The sequence below is a fragment of the Coregonus lavaretus genome (assembly GCF_964263955.1).
Source record: "Coregonus lavaretus genome assembly, chromosome: 9".
Lineage (NCBI taxonomy): Eukaryota > Metazoa > Chordata > Actinopteri > Salmoniformes > Salmonidae > Coregonus > Coregonus lavaretus.
The window spans coordinates 44,168,410-44,176,130 of NC_139996.1; positions in this window are offsets into that span (position 1 = coordinate 44,168,410).

Consider the following 7,721-nt stretch of genomic DNA (forward strand, 5'->3'; position numbering starts at 1 on the left):
CATTAAAATCAAATCAATTTATAACATTTTTGACATGCGTTTTTCTGGATTTTTTTGTTCTTATTCTGTCTCTCACTGTTCAAATAAACCTACCATGAAAATTATAGACTGATAATGTCTTTGTCAGTGGGCAAACGTACAAAATCAGCAGGGGATCAAATACTTTTTTCCCTCACTGTATGAGTTATTAGCCTATCGGGCTTGGCTTTCAGGCTACACTACAAAACAATGCCATTGTCTGACATTGAATCAAACAGTCTCAGGAAAGCGGGCACTTAAAAAAGTAAGGAAAAGATACCTCAATGGATTATATTGTATTGTGAGACATTAGCTGTGTTCCATAATGTGCACTTGCATTCTGCGTTCTCCCGTTCTTTCAAGGGTGATCGTCCAAGAACACCAGAGAGAGCATACCATCTAGTATGGGAGAACGCAGAGCGCTTAAAATCAGCAAGTACTTTGATGTTACCTCTAACCTAAACAGGAAACTGCATCATCACGCAGCCGGCGTAAAAAAAACTAGCTTTTACGCTAGCTAGCTACGTCTGTTTACATTGTACACAATGAGCAGCATGAGCAACTAGTGCTAGCAAATCAGTGAACAACTATCCCAGAATGGAAATATGTAACTCGAATAACAAGTAAAAAGTAATAGAATCGATTTTCTCAGTACCATGAATATTTTACGTGGGGTCCTTCTCTCACAAATTGCTTGGTCTGCTGCTACATCGTTGTGGACATATGAGTTAATCTTTCATACATTGTACAGAGGTTTAAGCAACAAAAACAAAAACAAACGAACTAAGCTATTTTGCTTACCGTTTAAGAATGATAAATAGCCAGAATAGTGATGTTTCATTGTGAAGCTACAATAATATTGCATTGCATTATGACTGCTGGTGTTTTATTTCCAATGACCAAGCTTGCATTGTGATAAATTCATACAACTATAACACCCATGCATATTATTAAATTACACTGATAACTTGGTTTTATATTCACCTTATGCATTGATAACTAATTGATAGGTGATAAGATGCAACACAACTAGATTAGAAGGCCTAGACTACTTAATCCTAATGTAAGCTAAATGCATTGGGTAAAAAAACTAACACTGCCAAAAAGGAGAACATGTCCAATTTAATTAAATGCATGAATATCAAACAGGAATAATATATTAAATTAAATGAATATGCCATGGTAATATTATTAATTATTAGGAAACCCGTGTAGCTCAGTTGGGAGAGCATTGCGCTTGCAACGGCAGCGTTGTGGGTTCGATTCCCACGGGGGGCCAGTATGGGAAAAAAAAATTATGCACTCACTGACTATAAGTCGCTCTGGATAAGAGCGTCTGCTAAATGACTAAAATGCTTTAATAAATGAATGCCTTTCTCTCTCCTTGCAGGGGATTAGACAGATGAACTGCAGCCCCCAGATGCCCAAGCTTCAAAACCAGAACTGTGAGGAGACATCAACACTTGTAATTTTACATAAATATTAACCCTTTTATTGGTTTTCCTGTATCTGTGCATGAATCCTTAGAACACATTTCATTGTACAAATTAAGTCAAGTTTCAAGTAGTATTAGTCGTATGTGCAGGATACACATGGTCCAATGAAATGCTTACTTGCAGGTTCCTTCCATAATGCAACAACAATTAGAAATAATAAAAGATAGTATGAACATAAAGTAAATGGCCCAGAAGAATAAACCTTTTAGGATCCCCAAGTGAGGGACATCAAGGAGATTAACATTCAAAAGCTTGTTCAGTACATGAGGGCAAATTGTGTCATGACAGCCACAGGTTTTTTTATACACAGGACAGGAGTTCACAGGTTGATCCAGCCTTTCACTAACACCTCATTGAACTAATTGTGGTCTAAATTGTAGACGATCAATAGTTGAACATGGTGTTTGCTGGGCAGAAATAAAAAAAATTGCACAGTGCAGTAACCTGGGGCAGAAATCACTCATGTCTGTATTTTAGAATGAGCTTCATATGTTACAATGAGCTGACAATTCTGCATGATAGAGAATAAAGTTTTTGCATATTCATAGGCTTGATTAAGTTATCACCGATTTACTTTTGAATCATTTCATTATTCAAAAATGTGTTTTTATATGCAATGGTGAAACATGAGGGGAGGGGAAAGTGACAAGAAGAAAGCTAGCTAACGTTAGGTAAACAGACACCACATGCATGTATTGACTGATCATGTAAGAATGCACAAATAACTTGGCTGGCTAGCAAGATTGAACAGAACACAGCTAGCTGAATTTCCTATGTTTTTTATCAGATGTTGATAAACTGTCTTACCTCCAAACCAGTCGGGCACGGCTATTTTGTCCTGCCAAGCAAATGTCATGGAGTGAAATGAATGCATCAGTTGCCATCTGTCCCTAAAAACAGATTGAAAAAACGATTCGCTACATTTGTCGTTAGCTGGCTAGCAAGTTCACCAATTCAGGATAAAAAAGAAGAAAAACTGTCCAGGTCTTCACAATTGGGCTCCCGAGTGGTGCAGCAGTCTAAGGCACTGCATCTCAGTGCTTGAGGCATCACTACAGACCCCCTGGTTCGATTCCAGGCTGTATCACAACCGGCCGTGATTGGGAGTCCCATAGGGCGGCGCACAATTGGCCCAGCGTCGTCCGGGTTTGGCCGGTGTAGGCCGTCATTGTAAATAAGAATTTGTCCTTAACTGACTTGCCTAGTTAAATAAAGGTTAAAACAACAACAAAAAAAAAGTACACTGCTGATTTTACGATTAATTGTTCATCCATAAACAGCAGGATGAGATCGCCTGCTAGATAGCCATCATCGCAACCGCCAAGCTTAGTTTGGCTAGCGGGCTGATAAACAGCAGTGACTCAACATTTGTATTCAAAATTCATGTGAAAGTAATTTGTTGAATATCTTAACAACATTCAGTGAATAAATAAACCCTTACATTAACACACTTACATTTTACAAAGTTATTCCTTATTAATTCAGAAGTTTGGGTTTCGATATGTCACAAGGTGTTGTGGGATAGCCTCCCCAGCGAAGGGAATACAAACGTATACTCCCAAGCTTGCCTTTTCGCATTCTTATGTTTGGAATCACACTTGAAAAATGACAGTTGACTTCTGTAATCGCTATAAGCTTTACACAGAACACAAGTATGCACTTTGGAACACAGCCATGGTTTAATCTTTAATATTTGAACATACTGTACGTTTCTTTTTCAAACAGGGATGCTTCTTTGATCACCACTCAAAGTATTTAGCGACTGCAATCTGTCCCTGGGATGGGGGGTTTATTTTATTATTGCAGACAAGCACACATGATGTAGTGTTGTTAGACAAGAACAGACAAGTGTGAAGTGTTGATCAGAATAGAAATGTTCAATAATCTATTGGTTGTATGTTACATCAGTTGAATTAATCCAATTAATCTTTGCAAAACACACTCAGTTGTGTATGATTACATTGGAGAATGTTCACATGGTGCATTCCACTGTCATACATCATCTTGCTGTGCTGACTTAAATACTTATTTTTAGTTTCACTAATTCGCAAATTACAGTATTGTAGCCAACACCACATGGAGATGTCACAGGGAATATACTTGGCAAGACTCTGTACAGTTCTTTCAAGCAGGCCTTGGTGGCTAGTGATGTTTTATCAAACCTTTCGGGTACATATGGCTGCTAATAGTGACGATGTAATCTTGGCAAAACACACAGTCAGCGATGATCCATTAATAAGAGGGAGGGGTTAGTTACTCTTACAATAGTAGCCAAATTGATTAAAACAGTCAATTTAGATTTTTTTTACGCATTACAAAACACTGTGGATCATTAATTCAGGCACAGGCCATCCAGTGATGGTTGTCTTCTCCGAGATTCCTCTTGGGAATTACAGAGCTAATTATAGAGAGGAATGGAGAGGGAGTGTAGTGTGTGAGACAAACCAAGCTTTTTTGTGGGGTTGGTCAGCAGTCGGTGGTCAGAGCAAGTTGCGTGTCAGAGAGAGATCAACACAAGTTAGTACTCCTCCACACAGAAATACTGGGCTGCACTCAACATTAAATCTTTTTCTGATATAAATATAATGTAGAACAGACATGCTTCTAGAATCTAATATCATATAGAAGTCCGCTACCCAGCATTCCTACTGGCAAACATACAGAACGTTGCACCCTCCTGAACACAACCCTGGTCTGCTCTGCTACAAATATCTCCACATCTGAGTGTTCCCTTTTTGTTCCTTTTTTTTAGGGGGTATATCAGCTTTAATATTGCAGATAGATTGTAACTTCCATCAATATAATTGTCTGCATCACTTCCAATCCCCCACGTTTTTTTCTCTCGCATATGCAGTGGGGAGAACAAGTATTTGATACACTGCCGATTTTGCAGGTTTTCCTACTTACAAAGCATGTAGAGGTCTGTAATTTCAGAAATCACATTTTATGATTTTTAAGTAATTAATTTGCATTTTATTGCATGACATACGTATTTGATAGATCAGAAAAGCAGAACTTAATATTTGGTACAGAAACCTTTGTTTGCAATTACAGAGATCATACGTTTCCTGTAGGTCTTGACCAGTTTTGCACACACTGCAGCACGGATTTTGGCCCACTCCTCCATACAGACCTTCTCCAGATCCTTCAGGTTTCGGGGCTGTCGCTGGGCAAAACGGACTTAGAGCTCCCTCCAAAGATTTTCTTTGGGTTCAGGTCTGGAGACTGGCTAGGCCTCTCCAGGACCTTGAGATGCTTCTTACGGAGCCACTCCTTAGTTGCCCTGGCTGTGTGTTTCGGGTCGTTGTCATGCTGGAAGACCCAGCCACGACCCATCTTCAATGCTCTTACTGAGGGAAGGAGGTTGTTGGCCAAGATCTCGCGATACATGGCCCCATCCATCCTCCCCTCAATACGGTGCAGTCGTCCTGTCCCCTTTGCAGAAAAGCATCCCCAAAGAATGATGTTTCCACTTCCATGCTTCACGGTTGGGATGGTGTTCTTGGGGTTGTACTCATCCTTCTTCTTCCTCCAAACATGGCGAGTGGAGTTTAGACCAAAAAGCTCTACTTTTGTCTCATCAGACCACATGACCTTCTCCCATTCCTCCTCTGGATCATCCAGATGGTCATTGGCAAACTTCAGACGGGCCTGGACATGTGCTGGCTTGAGCAGGGGGACGTTGCGTGCGCTGCAGGATTTTAATCTGTGACGCCGTAGTGTGTTACTAATGGTTTTCTTTGAGACTGTGGTCCCAGCTCTCTTCAGGTCATTGACCAGGTCCTGCCGTGTAGTTCTGGGCTGATCCCTCACCTTCCTCATGATCATTGATGCCCCACGAGGTGAGATCTTGCATGGAGCCCCAGACCGAGGATGATTGACCGTCATCTTGAACTTTTTCTAATAATTGCGCCAACAGTTGTTGCCTTCTCACCAAGCTGCTTGCCTATTGTCCTGTAGCCCATCCAGCCTTGTGCAGGTCTACAATTTTATCCCTGATGTCCTTACACAGCTCTCTGGTCTTGGCCATTGTGGAGAGGTTGGAGTCTGTTTGATTGAGTGTGTGGACAGGTGTCTTTTATACAGGTAACGAGTTCAAACAGGTGCAGTTAATACAGGTAATGAGTGGAGAACAGGAGGGCTTCTTAAAGAAAAATGAACAGGTCTGTGAGAGATGGAATTCTTACTGGTTGGTAGGTGATCAAATACTTATGTCATGCAATAAAATGCAAATTAATTACTTAAAAATCATACAATGTGATTTTCTGGATTTTTGTTTTAGATTCCGTCTCTCACAGTTGAAGTGTACCTATGATTAAAATTACAGACCTCTACATGCTTTGTAAGTAGGAAAACTTGTGTGTATATATATATACACATACATACAGTTGAAGTCGGAAGTTTACATACACTTAGGTTGGAGTCATTAAAACTTGTTTTTCAACCACTCCAAACATTTCTTGTTAACAAACTATAGTTTTGGCAAGTTGTTTAGGACATCTACTTTGTGCAAGACACAAGTAATTTTTCCAATAATTGTTTACAGACAGATTATTTTACTTCTAATTCACTGTATCACAATTCCAGTGGGTCAGAAGTTTACATACACTAAGTTGACTGTGACTTTAAACAGCTTGGAAAATTCTAGAAAATGATGTCATGGCTTTAGAAGCTTCTGACATCATTTGAGTCATTGGAGGTGTACCTTTGGATGTCATGGGAAAATTAAAAGAAATCCGCTAAGACCACAGAAAAAAAACTGTAGACCTCCACAAGTCTGGTTCATCCTTGGGAGCAATTTCCAAATGCCTGAAGGTACCACGTTCATCTGTACAAACAACAGTACACAAGTATAAACACCATGGGACCATGCAGCCGTCATACCACTCAGGAAGGAGACGTGTTCTGTCTCCTAGAGATGAACGTACTTTGGTGCGAAAAGTGCAAATCAATCCAATAACAACAGCAAAGGACCTTGTGAAGATGCTGGAGGAAACAGGTACAAAAGTATCTATATCCACAGTAAAATGAGTCCTATATAGACATAACCTGAAAGGCCGCTCAGCAAGGAAGAAGCCACTGCTCCAAAACCGCCATGAAAAAGCCAGATTACGGTTTGGAACTGCACATGGGGACAAAGGTCATACTTCTTGGAGAAATGTCCTCTGGTCTGATGAAACAAAAAAAAATTTTTTGGCCATAATGACCATCGTTATGTTTGGAGGAAAAAGGGGGTTGCTTGCAAGCCGAAGAACACCATCCCAACTGTGAAGCTTGGGGGTGGCAGCATCATGCTGTGGGGGTGCTTTGCTGTGGGGGTGCTTTGCTGCAGGAGGGACTGGTGCACTTCACAAAATAGATGGCATCATTAGGAAGAAAATTATGTGGATATATTGAAGCAACATCTCAAGACATCAGTCAGGAAGTTAAACCTTGGTCGCAAATGGGTCTTCCAAATGGACAATAACCCCAAGCATACTTCCAAAGTTGTGGCAAAATGTCAAGGTATTGGAGTGGCCATCACAAATCCCTGACCTCAATCCTATAGAAAATGTGTGGGCAGAACTGAAAACACATGTGTGAGCAAGGAGGCCTACAAACCTGACTCAGTTTACACCAGCTCTGTCAGGAGGAATGGGCCAAAATTCACCCAACTTATTGTGGGAAGCTTGTGGATGCCTACCCGAAACGTTTGATCCAAGTTAAAAAATGTAAAGGCAATGCTACCAAATTCTAATTGAGTGTATGTAAACTTCTGACCCACTGAGAATGTGATGAATTAAATAAAAGCTGAAATAAATCATTCTCTCTACTATTATTCTGACATTTCACATTCTTAAAATAAAGTGGTGATCCTAACTGACCTAATACAGGGAATTTTTACCAGGATTAAATGTCAGGAATTGTGAAAAACTAAGTTTCGATGTATTTGGCTAAGCTGTATGTAAACTTCCGACTTCAACTGTACATATACACATACATACAAAGAAATCCATACACATATATATATATACAGTGGGGAAAAAAAGTATTTAGTCAGCCACCAATTGTGCAAGTTCTCCCACTTAAAAAGATGAGAGAGGCCTGTAATTTTCATCATAGGTACACGTCAACTATGACAGACAAATTGAGAAAAAAAAATCCAGAAAATCACATTGTAGGATTTTTAATGAATTTATTTGCAAATTATGGTGGAAAATAAGTATT